The following is a 17,701-nucleotide window of genomic DNA, read 5'->3' on the forward strand; positions in this document are numbered from 1 at the left end:
ATGTGGTATGACCAAATCAATCAATGAACCATCCCTTAACAATAGGGACTTATTGACTGAGTGGTAACAAACCAAAACAACCTAACATTTAGACTAACAAAACTTAACAGAAACGATTGCATATAGTGAATGTATGGTAATTGAGAGTTCATTGAAAATTAATGGATATAGTGTGCTGCATAGTGGAAGAAAGTGGTTGGATTATTTAAATGGAATATGGCCATGAACATGTGGTTAAGGATTTGGTGGAAAGATTAAAACAAGATGTAAGGAAAGACATTTCCACAGGCTGCAATCACTTGGAATCTCCATGGGTTGCCACTTGGAGATAGCTTCAACATGCATCAGATTTTATTTATGTATTTACTTTTAAGTAGATGAGGCTACCACTTTGAACCTCTACTACATATCATTTTTTTTTTAAATAAAAGGCTACCACTTTGAGAATATGGCACCACCAGATTTTGTGGATGCATTCACACGTTTTGATGGAATTTGGAGGGCAACCGCACCATGGAAAGAAGATGATAACCAACTACCACTTTTAAGATGTCTTGGGATTTTCTTTTAGAATATGCAGCCCATATAAAGCATCATATTGGAAGGATTAAGAGCGTCCTAACAGCAGCCCCTTTTACACAGTTGAAGGTAACTTATCTTTTTAAATTCTTGTTTTAGTTTAATTTAATTTATTCTATTAGTTTAGGTCCAATTATAATTTGTGATCATTAATTTAACTGATTCATTAAGTTATAGTTCATGTTTTGATTTGGTTTGATCCCACTCGTTTAGTTAGAGTTTTCTGACATTATTATAATTTTACCACAAAATATTAGGATTTAGTGACACAATATTTTTTTTGTTAAAAAGACTAATGAAGTTTATTTTTGGTGGCATATTATAAGTGACAATAATATTATTGTCACTAAAATCAAAATTCTTCATAGCATTGATGACAATAAAATAATAATTGTCATTAAATCATTTTCCCTCTAAATTAGATGATGCCAAAGAATTAGTGACAACATTTTCCTATAACATTTATGCTATCATTAAGTATAGTTATTATAATAATTTTAGTGGTAATAATATATTTATGTCATCAAAAGTATGTTTAGTGATGAAATTTGAATTGCGACTCAAACTCTTGTCATTAAAAACCATTTTTCTTGTAGTGTCCTTTCATGCTTTTGTTTATATCTTAACACCTAATGTAGCCCACTTTTGAAGCTCTAAATGACCATCAAACATTCACTAATGTACTTGAAAAATTATGATGGAAATCTTGATGGAACAAAATTGTCAATCTTAAATTACATAGTATAATGTACCAATAGATGTTATCCAACCATGACCTACACTATGCTCCAAGGTCCATGATCAAATGTTTGATAGTGTGTTCGACTTTATCTCTAATGAAGAAGAGTATCACTAGGTTAATGAGTAAACAACTTTAAGGATAAGGGTTGTCACTCTTACCACTCCTTTAGAGGATTGTGGGACTTATTTTTGTACTCAAGTTAATAGGCTTGATTCTCATATGACTTGAGAGAAGGAGCCTTCAGTTGGAAAGTGTTAAGTTGCTAGCATGATATTTAAACATCTAGATTATCAACCTTTGAAATTCACTATTAAGATTGTAAGTACACACACACACACACACACACACACACACACACACACACACACACACACACACACACACAGAGGCTTGCATAATTACCTCTAGTGCATGAATCATGCCAACCAAGATAAGATGGTTGTATTAAGTCTTAAAGTAAAGGTTAAGCAATTTTGCAAACTTTGATTTGAGAGAACTTAGCTTGTTTTTTAGTTGACTCAACGACTACACTCATGGAAAGAGACTTGAGAGTAAGGAAACATCCTTTCAAGAGAGTGGAGAGGAGCTTGTTGCAATTGAGTCTCCTTTGTTTTCCATGTGACAAGGTTTCTATAATGAATAGGAGTGGGCTAAGAAGTTGGGCAACCAAGTTGTCAATCTTAAGGCTAAACTTTCATTTGACTATTCTTATTTTTTTGGTTTGAAGGAAGACATTCTTCATTGTGATTCAAAGATCGATGATTTAAAGGTATATCTAAAGAGGAAGTCTTAAGAGGCTATTAATAAGACATTTATTATCAAATCTTTGACTATTGAGGTCATTGTTGCTTGTTCTGAGGTTTCTTTGGTTTTTGTAACTCGATTGTTTCCTTTGTACAACAAGTGTGATTAGCCAAGTTAGAAAATTAGATCAATACTTAGGAGGCTAGATTGAAGGAAATTAAGGAAGGCAAGGAGGTTAAGGAGGATGAGGAAGGTGGTGAAGGAGAGGGAGATGCCTAGCAAGGGGTGTAATTTTCTTTTTGCTAATGATATTTTTCAATTGATTTTGTTCTTTAAAATTGGTTATGCTTTTCAAGGTGTTTTTTTTCTAAGTTATTTAGTTTTTATATAGTTTATATTTTCCCAAAAGATGTTTAACTTGGACAACTATTATCCTTTAGGCGATTGCTTGCATGGGATGTAGGCCATTAGGGCCACTTATTAATGGTCTTCCTAATGAGATACTTGATTTGGGAAACTATTGTCCCTTAGGTGATTTCCTGTGTGGGACCTAGATCTTTTGAAGAATTTGTTATCCTTTTTATTAATAATACTTTCTCATGTTACACATGTGTCAAGGCAAGGGATATTTTTTCCATGTAAATGTTTAATCTGGTATAATCCTTGTTTTTGGACAATTTTTACTTTATATGGTCTTTCCCATTTAGGTGATAATTTTCCTTTTGTTGGGTCTCACATATTGTCAAAGACTCTTCATAATATTAATTTCCTTTCTTGGAACTACCTTCATGGTGCCTTCTTGTTGTGTATAAGGCTACTATACATTGTAGATAGTATCCAACTCTTAAGGCTGATACTTTTCTCCTTACTTCAAGAAGGTTAAGGTTTAGGCCTTGGTTGCGATTAGGTTAGCATGTTGTCTAAGGGTTGATGTTCCAATCTTGATGAGAATGATGACTTCTATGTCGTATGTTAGAGCGAATGACATTTTTCTAGTTGATTCCCTTTTGGTCATTTGATGACCAATAGAACAATTAGGAGTTCAACCTCTCACTTCCCTTTGGCTTTGTTAAGCCTTTTCATTAAATAGTTTAATATGGTTTTATTGATTGCTTCTACATAACCATTACTTTGTGGATGCCTGGGATATTGACAATTTTGAGCTCTTTTCATTGGGTTTTAAACTCTTTACAATCAAACTAGGTTCCATTGTCGATGATTATCGTTCAAGGTATTCTAAATCTATAAATGATGTTTTAAAGTACAAAGTTTTGTACATCTTTTCCTTTGATTTGTATGTATGCTTCCACTTCGACCCACTTCTTATAATAGTTAATGGCTACTAATATTTACCTTTTTTGCATTTGTTCCAATGGTAAAGGAATGATTATATCTAATCCCCATGGGTTGAAGATCCATGGCATGACCAAGGTTGACTTATTTCTTTAGAACTTTTTGTAGTATGAGGGTGAGCCATTGACATTTGTCTCCTTTTTTTAGCATTTGCTTAGGAATCCATTCTCATGCTAGACAAGAAGTATCTTTATGTCAAGGCTTAGTGTTCTGTGGTTTTTCCTCCTTGTGTGTGCTCCACAGATCCCCTCATGGATCCCTGTTTAGGCATATTCTAATTTTTCTTTGTTGAGGTGTTGAAAGTAAGGTCTTGTTAAGGATAGTTGACATAGTTCTCAATTTATGAGTTTATACCATGCCTTTTCTCTTTGTAAGCTCTATGCATCATTTTCACATTTTAATGTAGTCCTGTTTTGCAAATGGAGGACTTAGGGCTCCATCCATTATAGACACCTACTTTGAATGGTATTGACGTGTACATGTTCTTTTATGCTTGACATGTCTATTAATTGTCCCAAAGGGATCTAATAAAGGATGGTTCCTCTAGAGGTAACAATGGCTAAGGAATTTGATTCTGGTTTGAGAGCTCAAGGAACCTATGTTATAGTGATGTCATGAAACCACTATATTGTTTCCTAAACCTTCTCCAAGTACTTTCCATGGTTGGTCCTTATGCTTTGAAGGTCCTTATAATTTGTCTTATCATAAGCTAAGAATTCTTACAGATGCGAAGTGTGGGTATGCCCACACTTGATATTAAATTGAGGCTTGGTAGTATTACTTTGTTCTTTGATTCATTGTTAGAGGCTTTAAATCATATTTGGATATCTTGTTTTATTTTAATCACTTTTTAGGGACATTAGGCACATGTCGATTCCAAAGACTACATTGGTTGAGGAGTTGTCTACATAAAGTTTCCAAGGTTCCCTGCTTATATCTTAGTTTTTGCTTGGACAAGGTTCACTAGTGAAATTTATCAAGAAGTTTGCCACAACTTAAGCCTTGCGAGCTAGAAGTGGTTTGTAATTGATGTCGAATTCACTAAGTTCAATTGACCACTTGACCATTTGCCTAGAGAGATCAAGTTTAGCAAAGATCATTTAGAGAAGCCATCTTGTCACTATTTTTATTGTATGTGCTTGAGAGTATGCTTTTAACTTTTTGTTGCAGACACTTTTAGGGAGAGAGAGGCTAACTCAACAAGAGCATAGTGGGTCTCTATGCCAAGTAGGGCTTTACTCATGTAGTAAACTTGCTATTACACTCCCCTCTGTTCTCTTTTGACTAGGACAATGTTGACCACATTAGGCGAGAGTGCTAAGTATAACTATAAGGTGTTACCTTCTACTAAGATGACCAATATTAGGGATTTTGTTACATATTGTGAGTTTCAAAAAGGCATCTTCGCATGCGCTATTCCACCCATGCACTCATTTGTTTTTCAATAAGGTTAGAAAGGGTCGACACTTGTCTCTGGCTTTGACAATTAATGACCCCAAGGTTATGAGGCATCATAGAAATTTTTGCATTACCTTGGTTATGGTTGGGGACATCATTTAGAGGATGGCTTTAATCATTTCTAGGTCATGTTCTATTCCTTGCTACAATATTAGATGTTGAGTATGCGGAAGCTCAAATACTACTTGTTGTGCAAACAAGAGCATTAATGCAAATATATTAGAACACAAAAATAAAGTAAACCATACAAAAGATACACGAGGTTTTAACATGATTCGGCTACTCATGTCTACCTCCATGGATGAGAGATAACATTCTATTATATGATAAAAAATATTATAAAGGAAAAAAATTAGATATAATTAGTGGGTCCCTTTGTATCTTCACCCTAAACCATGAATCCTTTTGCTACACTAGGTGTTTCTCGCTATTCCTTACATCGCTATTTCATCTCTCTCTCATAAATATTTTTTTTCCTCATAACCTAAAATATTATAAAGATATTCTTATTAGCTTTTTTTTTTAATAAGAAATCTAATTATAATCGCTTATCAAATTAAAAAATATTCTATATAATATTCCTTTTACAAAAAAAAAAGGAAGTATATTCTAAATAGGAATTTGAGATATGTTCCCAACACTTAAAATTCTAAGGTCATATTTGGTGAGCCAGATATGACATGAGATAGGATAAAAGAGAAGATATTATATCATATCTCATGTTTGATTAGTCTTAAGATAGGATTAGTCATCTCACCACTTATTTTATCATATGTTCAATCAAACATTGGATAACATAAGTGGTGAGATATATTATTAATCCTTTTTATTTTTTTTATTTATCCCTTCTACATGGGATATGCTAATCACATGCTAAAATATGAGTTATGAATATCCCATATATCATAAATTTATTATTTTATCAATTTTTTATTTTTTTATATAATCATTTTGAAAAATATTTTTTTATTATAAAATAAATTTATGGTTAAAAAAAAACTAAAAAAATATTTATAAAATAATGTTAATATATGATATATAAATTATTTTTATATATTGAATAACATAATATAAAAAAATTTATTTAAAACATTTAAATATTTTAGTCATGATAATTGTTAAATATAAGATAAATTTAGTTTTTAAAATAGAAAATATTGGAATGCGATATAATTTTTATTTTAAACATTAAAAATAATATATATTTTATATTTTTATTTTTATTTATTTCATAAATTAAATATAAACATAAAATAAAATAATATAACTCATTAGATATGTTACCTTAAAATATTATGTTCATGAAATATTTACATTCAAAAATATCATATTCCATTGAAAATTATTACATATATAATGGAATGTGATATATCAGGATATATATATATATATATATATATATATATATATATCTATTGTATTTATCTTATCCCATAAAAACGTAGGTTAAGAATTTACTAGAGAACTTGAAGGCGCATTTGTTGGTATTTAATTGGAAAAGTAGGGGTGGGTCCGATTAGATCCATCCCTCTTCGACGATCAAGTTTGTTGTGGATAGAAAGAGGAGAAACAATTATCAAGTTTGTTGTGGATAGAATTAGAATTAAAATGCAAGGATAGAAATGATGGCTTCGGTTATATGGTGCCTTAAATGGCTCAATTATGCTCTTGTTTAAGGTTTTAATCTTTTCTACAATGATTACGATATGGGCTTTAATGGTTTGATAGTTTCATGGTTAATCAGGGGTCGGTCCATTACGATGACATTCTTTTTATCTTGTTTTGGGCCGTATTGCTTTAGTAGTGGTCGTTCCCTACAACCTCATCGACTCGTGCTTTAGTATGATGATAATAGTAGTCTTGTCGCATTTATTATGTAGCGGCGTGATAGGCCCTTTGATGGTGTTGTAGCTGTCGCTGGATGGTTGTATCATGCTGCTCTTGTAGTGGTGCCATGTGACGGCGGATCTGCATATCCCTACATAATGCCTTAAATATAAAGCATTTAGTTAAGGTATAAGACAACTGCCCTCTTAAATCCAGGGAAAGCTTAATACTTTACCTACAAGCCACTCTAGTTAAAATGGACAAGAAGGCTAGGGATTTTCTATAGCTAAAATTGAGAGATGTTTGTAATGATACAACGTAGGGATTAGGGATGGTAATGGGGCCGGTTTTTTCGGGTACCCGCCCCACCCCTAATGGCGTGTTTAAATTTAATAAACGGGTATAGGATTTTTTTTGAACCTAGGGTGGGTTTGGGTATTGCCCTATCCCGCCCCGCCCCGTTTACATATAAAATCAATTTTAAAATTAAATTAAATTTAAATTTTAAAATTAACTTAATTTAAAATTTTATTTTACTATTTTTAATATATAGATAATAATAAAAAATTTAATAAAATAAGTTATAAAAAATATAATAATTTTATTATTTATAAAATATATTTATTTTAATGTAATTAAAAAAATTTAAAAGTAATTTTAAATTAAAAAAAAAAAAAAGCTAAATGGGGCGGGACGGGTATGGGAATTTCCCATACCTACCCCATTCAATTTTTTAAGTGGGACAGGATGGGAATTATTTTTAATAAACGGGGCGAGGTTGGGATGGGGGCGACCCATCCCGAACCCGCCCCGTTGCCATTCCTAGTAAGGATTTGATATGCCACATAACACAATTTTTTAAACCGTCGTTGTAGAGATTTATCTTGCTATAAATGGCGAGACAAAGGACAAATTGATAAAGGATATATGGAAAACTTTAAGAAAATAAACAAAAAGCTACCTAAAACAAAAATTTTGCATTTATTTGGATTTTATTTTTATTTTTATCTTGGATGTATTTATTTTATTTTTGGTAACAAATATTGTTATATATGTATTTTATTTAGAGTGTATTTGACACTATATTCGAAGTATTTTTAGTGAACATGTTTTATCTAAAAGTATTTATAGGAAAATCATCTATCAATGTTTATTTATAAAACACTATACATAATTTTTCAATACTATAAGTGATATTTCAGATTTTTAAAAATGTTTCTTAAATTTTATTAAATACCCAACTTTTTTTCAAAAACACATTTGAAACTATAAATACTCTCTATTATCACTCTGAAACAAATTCTTAAAGTCCGTTTAATAGTGATTTTATAATATTTTTGAAAAGTGATTTTTGGAGCAATCACTTATTTATAAAGTAATTTTCGAGGAGTCATAGGATTTTGTTTTTTAACTTTTTGCTAAAAGTAAATTGCTTTTAGACTTTAGGTCATTTGTTTTTATATTATTTAATGATTTATTATAAACTTTTTATTGAATAGAAAAAAACCAAAATATTTTACTTTTTCTAAATAAAAAAAGTAATATGTTGGTTTTTCTTTACTTTTTAATGTTTAATAAAAATAAAATATTAAAAAAATAAACAACATAATACTTAACATATTAAAGTTCTATTTATAATTAAATAAAAGAACAACACCACTTCACTTAGAGTGCATTTGGTAGTGATTTTAGGAAGTGTTTTTAGTTTTTTGTATGCTTGAAAGATAAAAAATTTCAAGTGTTAAAAATATTAGAAATACTTCCTAAAATTACTATCAAATCCATTCTTAATCTTCTAAATTTTTAAAAATAATTTTCAAGTAATTTCCAAACCTCTAATTTGTTTATGATTTTCTAACCACTAAATCACTTGCAAATCCATTAAAACTCAGTAATTCCACAAAATAAAACATGTAATATTGTTCAACCATGCCCCGAGTGAAAACAAAAAAAGGAGCATTTGAATCATAAATTAAGTCGTCTCGTGTATATGGATTAGTTCGATCATATCCATGATGATGATGATTTCATCAGGAACTAAATAGTCTTCATTATCCAATAATTTACTTACAACTTTCCAAGATCCAAATAGTCTTCACTATCGAATTATCTACTTACAATTTTCTAACGGAAACATTTTCATTCGTGCGGATTCGGAGATATAGGACCAAAAAATTGCTTCTTAGTGAAGTAATGAATTTCTCAAACTGGTTAGAACCCAGCTTAGTTTGGTAATATAGCAACCTATAGAGCTACAAAAAGGGCATGCGCAGTTCAGGTTCGGATGTTCATAGACTTTATACTACGCCCGAAAAAAATATATATATACTCCAAAGCACCTGAATTGCCAAAAGAAAGTTTTTAAGCAGTATATATACAATGTCAAAGAAAAGAAGAAAAGAATGATTCCATCCCAGGTTAGCTTTGCTTCTCACTGGAATTTTCTGGCTTCTGTATTCTTTTCTTTATCTTTCCTATGTAAAAAGAATGTTCTTTCTTCTATCCCTACACCCTTCTTTTGGGGGGACAATTTTCAAAGACAATAACTTGAAGAAACCAAAAGGAAAGCTGCCAGTATAAACTATTAAACATGCGCATCAAAGTCCTGCCATATATAATTCGGAACCATCTGACTTGACAAACACAACCGGCATCCATTTCCAAGTGTTCAGTCAGAACTTCACCTTCATTGTTTTGAACTTTTGTTGGTTCAAATGGCTTCTAAACCGACCTTGAAGAGAGCTGACTCAATGGCTGAAAACATGCCTGACGCCTTAAGGCAAAGCCGGTACCACATGAAGAGGTGCTTTGCGAGGTACATTGGAAAGGGGAAAAGGTTGATGAACTCAACCATTTGATGGATGAATGGAGGCTGTGATAGATGACAAGAATGAAAGAGCCCAGGTCTTGGAGGGTGTGCTTGGCTTCATCTTGTGTTCCACTCAGGTAAAAATTTCTGCACTCTCATTTCCCATATTTGTTTTTGAGCAATTCATCAGGATTATGAGTACAAGCTCATTGCTAAATTCCAAAGATTTTAATCTGAAATGTATCTGCAGGAGGCTGTGGCTATTCCTCCGCATGTTATCTTTTCCATAAGATCAAATCCTGGGTTTTGGGAGTATGTTAAGGTGAGCTCCGATGATCTTTCAGTGGAGGCCATTACAGCAGCAGACTATCTGAAATTCAAAGAAATGGTCTTTGATGAGAACTGGTATGCCCTTTCTTCGTCTTAATTATGGAACATGTCTCCTTTTTCCTTCTCATCGTTGTATGAAACCCAAAAATTAACCTCATCCCAAATATTATCTCAAAAATTAGAATGATAACATTGTCTGAAATCGCAGGGCAAAAGATGACAATGCATTGGAATTGAATTTCTCGGCATTTGACTTTCCTATGCTTCGCTTGACTCTGTCATCTTCCATTGGAAATGGAGTTAGTCTTGTTTCCAAGTTTATGACTTCAAAGCTGAATGGGAACTCGCAAAGTGCACAACCTCTGGTGGATTATTTGCTATCACTAAATCATCAAGGAGAAGTATGGATCCCAGAGCAGACTTTAATGCAAATAGAAGAAATGAACTAATGGGTTTTTGTTTGGGATTCTAATTTTGCAGAAACTTATGATAACTAATACCCTCAACACCCCCACAAAGCTCCAGATGGCACTAATAGTGGCTGAAGTTTTCGTCTCTGCACTTCCAAAAGACACGCCGTATCCAAGCTTTGAGCTAAGGTGCATCTACTTCTCATGTTTCACTGCAAAACTATAGCACAGAAATTTGTTATCTGATGCTGAATCCTCCACAGATTTAAGGAGTGGGGCTTCGAGAAGGGATGGGGCAATACAGCAGAACGAGTGAAGGAGACTATGAGATCACTTTCAGAGGCACTTGAAGCACCCGATCCAATGAATATGGAAAAGTTTTTGAGCAGGCTGCCAACTATATTCAATGTTGTGATATTCTCTCCTCATGGCTACTTTGGTCAGTCAGATGTCCTTGGTCTGCCTGATACCGGTGGGCAGGTACAAATTTCCATCAAATAGTGAATAGGAAACCTATTGGTTTGCATGGGACCATGGCCAAACATAAATTTCTCGTGTTATTCTGAACAAAACAGGTAGTTTACATTCTGGATCAAGTTAGAGCATTGGAAGAGGAATGCTCCTCAGAATAAAGCTGCAAGGGCTTAATGTGAAGCCTCAGATTCTTGTGGTAAGTATCATGACAAAAAATGCTCTGTTATTTAATAGCAGGAAGGCTTAAGGAATAGCCATTGCGTTGTTGACTGAAACAGGTCACACGACTCATACCTGACGCCCGGGGTACTAAGTGCAACCAGGAGTGGGAACCTATCGACAATACCAAGCACTCTACTATTCTCCGGATCCCATTTAGACAGAGAAAGGAATACTCAACCAATGGGTTTCTCGGTTTGATATTTATCCTTACCTTGAGAGGTTTACACAGGCAAGTATCATCACATCCATGGTTGAGTTCAATCTTCCGAAATCTACCACTATTAGCTTTTCTTGGTTTGAGTTTTTCTTTCCTTGATTATTTGTGTCTCTTTTGATATCTAGGATGCCAAGCCAAGATCATTGAGCACATGGAAGGGAACCAGACCTTATCATTGGAAACTACACTGATGGGAATTTGGTGGCATCTCTCATGGTGCTAAACTTGGGGATAACTCAGGTGTTTTTACTCATTAGTGGTAGATAGTTGCTACTAATATAAACTGTCTTCTTGCTAGCTACTTACTAATCTAAAATGCCCTGAAACTAGGGAACTATTGCACATGCCTTAGAGAAGACTAAGTACGAAGATTCGGATGTCAAATGGAAGGAATTAGAGCCCAAATATCATTTCTCATGCCAATTTACAGCTGATACAATTTCAATGAATGCAGCAGATTTCATTATCACAAGCACATACCAGGAAATTGCTGGAAGGTCAGAATACTAACTAAATTTATCTGATGCCTATACATTACTGCTTATAAACATTGAAAAGGCTGGTCAACTGACAGACATTTGCTATGTCTTCGATATCAGAGTGTTGGTTCTCCTTATCTCAAAGGGTTCCCACCTTACTATAAGATAACACTGTATTGATAATTTCACTGCTAATGTGTTTGCAGCAAAGATAGACCTGGACAGTATGAAAGCCACACTTCATTTACTCTTCCAGGGCTGTGTAGAGTTGTTTCAGGCATCAATCTCTTTGATCCCAAATTCAACATCGCTGCCCCTGGGCCGACCAGTCTGTCTATTTCCCTTACATGGAGAGACACAAGCGACTCACGTCATTCCAACCCGCAATTGAAGAACTACTTATAGCAAACAAGATAACAATGAGCATATGTAGGTTTTGAAGGGAAATCATTTGTTCAATTATATATTTATAATTACCTTGCAGTTTGGAATTTTATGTCTGAATTACTAACATCTGGTCTGAACCTTGAAAAACAGTGGATTTCTAGCAGACAGAAAGAAACCTATCATCTTCTCAATGGCAAGGCTGGACATAGTGAAGAACATTACGGGGTTAACTGAGTGGTTCGGGAAGAACAAGAGGCTGAGAAGTTTGGTTAATCTTGTTATTGTCGCAGGTTTCTTTGATCCATCCAAATCAAAAGATAGAGAAGAAATGGCTGAAATAAAAAAGATGCATACGCTGATAGAAAAATACCAACTTAAGGGTCAGATCAGATGGATAGCAGCACAGAATGACAGAAGGCGTAACGGCGAGCTCTACCGCTGCATAGCTGACACGAAAGGAGCTTTTGTCCAGCCTGCTATATATGAGGCATTTGGTCTAACCGTCATAGAGGCAATGAACTGTGGATTGCCCACCTTTGCTACAAATCAAGGAGGCCCAGCCGAAATTATTGTTGATGGGGTCTCAGGCTTCCATATTGACCCCAACATTGGAGATGAATCGAGCAACAAGATTGCTGATTTCTTTGAGAAGTGTAAGGATGATTCGGACCATTGGAACAAGATCTCCAAAGCAGGTCTACAACGCATAAACGAGTGGTAATCAAATAAACTAAAACCCTTCTATATTCACCCTTTGATTCTTTGTTTCTTCTCTGAACTCTATAACTTAGTTTCTTGCTGGGTTTTATTTTTTTGGGTAAAGCTACACATGGAAAATCTATGCAAACAAGGTGTTGAATATGGGGTGCGTTTTTAGCTTCTGGAGGCAGTTGAACACGGAACACAAGCAAGCAAAGCAAAAATACATTCACATGTTCTACACTCTCCAATTTAGGAACTTGGTATTCTTATGGCCTTACGAATTGCCCACTTTCATTATTATGATCAGTTTCTAGGGAATTGCTGTCATTCTCATATGGCTCTATTACAGGTGAAGAATATACCCATACCGGCTAGTGAAGTTCAGCCACCAGTGTCGAGGGCCATAACCAAAGTACCCCCTACACAGAGGCATGTCACCTATCCCACAAATTAATACCTCTTGTTCTAACAAAATTAAACTAATTATATCTTCAAGCTTCTTATACGTACTTCAAAAATTGATCATCATGTATATTGATCTTCTAGTTTGTAAAGCTTGCCTACCATCTAATCTACATATTTCGTTTATTGCAGCACCACCACCAGGCGCTCACAGTCTCGACTGGGAAGGTAAAACCAAAATCCCAGTTAACAGATTATCCTGCTTCTGCATTCAGCCAAGTTAAAAATGATCTCTGATGATCTTCACTTACTTTCAGATTATTTGGAGTTTGAAGATTGAAACACAAGAGCAGCCATTAAAAGTTCAGTTTCTGTTATGTTATTAAAGAACATGATTGGTGTGTTGTAATAACTGAAGCCAAGAGATTCCAGCTTCTGTCTGTACAAGATATCAGAATGTGTAATCTAAATTACTCAATTATTGTTAAATCGTGCATTGTCTTATTGGCGCTCCCTCGTGGCCTAATAATTATTTATTAGTATCTTGTAACTTTGCTTCAAGATAGTCTTTAAACCATGAAATAGTTCAGAAAAATATGGTGGTAATCCTTCAAATTAATTGAATTAGGTGGTGTTTTTTTTTTTTAATTTTTACTGAAACCAACTTGCTTTAGATTGCTTTAGATTTCAGATGGAATATTTTTTTTTTTCTATTAACTTAATACTTATTTTCTATCTTTTTTACTAAATAGAAAAAAAAATTAAAATATTTGATTTTTTTAATATTAAAAGTAATTTGATAGTTTTCTTTGAGAGGAAGTCATTTTGCTAACAAAAAAAATGTAGATTTTTTAAGAATTTTTAAAAATTAAGTTTGTAAGCATGCACTTCAATAATAATACAAACAAAATTTCAAAATTATCTTTCACTTTTTCTCTCTTTTGTGGCTACCGTACCACACTTTTTTTCTTTTCTTTTTTTAAATTGACATAACAATTGAAAAAACTAATAATTATAATTTAAAAAAAATAAAAATCTACATGTGGCAATCAACTGTCACGTGATTTTTTTTTCAATCATGCTTAGCAATGTTTTTAAGCTTGACATGTGGAGATCAATATGCAAAATTATTTTTGTTTTTTTTCCCTTTTTCTTCATTTTACCTTTTGACTTCTTTTTTTTTTAATATGTTAGTTACAAATTTTCATAAAATATTTTTAATTTCATTTTTTTTCACTCTTTCATTTTTTTTATTTTAATTATTTATGAATATTTTAAATATAAAATAATAATAATTATAAGAAGAATACATCATTAATGAGAAAAAATTAATATAAAAATAAATACATAACAAATAAATTTAACTTTTTATTTATAGGTATGTAAATTCGCTGTGGTTCTAACTTTTTTCTTGATTAAAATGTTTAATATTTTTAATTAAAAAAGACAAAAACTTGGTTGTGGTTCTACCATTTCGATTTGTTAAAATTTTAAATTTTTTATTTTATAAAATAAAAAAAAATATATTTTTCATAAAGAATTTGTATTTAATCATTTATATTAATTTTCTTTTAATTTTATTAAAAATTAAAATTTTTGCATATCTTACCATAAACCAAAGAACAATGATATATCCTTCTCATTACGGTAGTAAATTTAGTACACTTACTTTTTTTCATGAAATAGTGATATCATTTTTTTTTTCTAGAAAATCAAATAAGAGTGGTATATCATTGTCATTACAGTGGTACTATTAATATATTTTAGTGTTGTTTTTTATAAAATAATAGTATTTTTTTTCCTTCTTTTTATTTATTTATTTATTTATTTTACAGAAAAGTGTGATATTCTTTTTTTGATGGGTTATGTTGATGGAGGAGTAACTTCACTATGCAAAAATTTTAATTTTTAAGAAAATTAAGATAAAATAATATAAATGATTAAATACATTTTTAATGAATATATATATATATATATATATATATATATATATATTATATAAATAAATAATTTTAAATTTTAAAAGGCAAAATGTTGAAAGTTAAAACCACAACCAAGTTTTTATTTTTTTTAATTAAAAATATCAAACATGTTAACCAAAAAAAAAGTTTAAACATAGGCTAGATCTACAAGCAAAAAATTAAAACCATAATCATCAATACTGATTTTTATATGAAAATTTTAATACATTAAAAAATACAAACAATAAAATTATGACAATGTAATAAAATTTATAAAATAAAAAATCTTGTGTTTTAGGGATATAAAAAAATCTTGTCCTAAATCTCCAAATATGTTCTTATGGATTTTATTTTTATATTAAATGTGTTCTCATTAATGATTTATTATATATTATTATTTTATGTTTAAAATGTTCATAATAATTAAAATCAATAAATATGAAATTATGAAAAATTTTGAAATTTAAAATTTTTTATGAAGCCAACATATTAAAAAAAAAATAAAAATGTGGAAGTATTATGGAGGAAAAAAAGAAAGAAAAATCATGTGGCATGGTATGTTGCCACATGTTATTTTTTTTAATAAAATATTAATCATAATGGATGATGAGTTTTTTGACTTGTGATGTAAAAGATTAAAAGTACCAAAAAAAAAAAAAAAAAAAATACAAACAGAAAAAGAAGAAAAAGGGAAAAAAGAAAAAAAGAAAAATTGGTGACAATTGACGGTTGGATGATAAGGGTTAGAGGGTAGTTTTGGTATGTGAATGATTTTTTATTATTGAAGTACATATTTTGAGGGTTATTTTCCCCTAAATAAATGAACCTTAAAAGTAAAAAGTCAAAGTTTTAAAAAATTTAATTTTTTTTGAGATAGCACGTAATAACATGATTCTCCCTTTTCTTTATTTTATAATACTTGATATAAATAATATATTAAATAAAATTAAAATATTTAATATTTAACTCTATTAAACACTAAATTTTAAGTTTCATGAGTAATTTTAGTCTGTCCAAATAGAAGAAATAACTAGACAAATATAATATCCAAAATAAGTCAAAAAGAAAAATCCGCAAACAACTCAAAATCATCAGCAATATCCTTAATTATTATATTCATGCATGCAACTTCACCACGGTATAGATGTGATATAATAAAAACCACTAATGTAAATTCTGGGTGATTAGGAACTTCAAGTAACTAAAGAAATATCATTTATATCGTCACGACCTGAATTTTGTGTGAACCAAAATTGGATCCCAAATTAAAGCTTTAACATGAAGGGTTACTCCGAACCAAGCTAGCATGGTAGTCAACGCGTATATTTATTCTTTCTTAATTTTTTTTTTTAAATCATCGAGGAAATCAAATTGTAATTTTAAATAAAATTCGCAAAACTAAAAAATTTCAATCTTAAATGATTTTTTTTTTTTTTTTTTTGTTACTAGCTCATAAGTATTATTAATATCCAATTATTTGTTTATCTAAGATAATCATCCAAGTCCCAACAACCATTTCTAAATCAAATGTTCCTACAATTTGTTCAAAACTAAGCAAACTATAATTAATTAAATTATATATAATTAGATTCCTCACATTGATAAATGTCCAAAATTTTATCATCAGCGAACACTAATATTTCTAAATAGCTCTTAATCCTCTTTGGACATTATTCTAAAACCTTATCTGATCCACTTGTGAATCCTTAGGAATAATATCTACATATAAGAATTTTAAGGAGAAACGACAAATGGGCATTTTCACATTACTTAGCAAGGTGCCTTACACCCATCAAGTTAGTAGGTAATAATCAAGGGATAAAATATATGAAGATAGATATTCAAATATTAACCAAATATTTGATGGTAACTTGAATATATAGCATACACTATCTTGATAATTTAATAGAAAATGCAAATAGAGATGGATACATCCAATTAGACTACATTGTTGTTTTTGAGCTTTCACATAAGAATATGCATCCATAGCTAAGTACACGACCTATTTGGAGTCCTCTTAGAGTAAATTTTTGTGTTTTTTACACTAGGAATCTCACTTCCATTCTAAAATTCAATAAATAATATTTTTTAAAATCCAATTTTCAAGAAATTTTTTTTTTCATTAAAAATTACTAAAATTTCCATTCTATGTAACACATATATATCATATATAAAAATTACATAAAAAGCATAAAACATAAACATGGAAATAAAAATAAAAATAAATCCTATGGCCAAGGGATTCTATAGTGAGTTATTTTGGTAGTTTCCTTTTCAGAATCAAACATCTGAAACAAGCCAAAAAATCATAGAAGAATATTGCCAAATATTAAGCCCAACAAGAGGCCTAAAATTGGCCCAAACTACCAAAAGGAACTTGGCCCAAACTCAAACTCGAAGTAACATGGCCTTTTACACAACCTTACTTCAATTAGTCATCTCCCTCATTTCAACTCCAATTTTTGAACCATTTGAAATGTTGGATTCCTTACTTCTTAAGCTTGAAAACCATATATGGCTTACCCCATGAACTCATGGAGATAGCCGCCAATTTTGAGTCAAAGTTACTATGCTACTATGGATCTCAAAAAAGCTTCAAGACCCA

The 17,701-nt window shown here is 31.4% G+C and overlaps 1 pseudogene; it reads left to right on the top strand.

The window, feature by feature from the left end:
* Positions 1-9,313: 9,313 nt before the first annotated feature.
* Positions 9,314-13,696, top strand: LOC117912354 (annotated as a pseudogene).
* The last annotated feature ends 4,005 nt before the right edge of the window (positions 13,697-17,701 follow it).

Source organism: Vitis riparia, chromosome 4 (assembly GCF_004353265.1).
Source record: "Vitis riparia cultivar Riparia Gloire de Montpellier isolate 1030 chromosome 4, EGFV_Vit.rip_1.0, whole genome shotgun sequence".
NCBI lineage: Eukaryota > Viridiplantae > Streptophyta > Magnoliopsida > Vitales > Vitaceae > Vitis > Vitis riparia.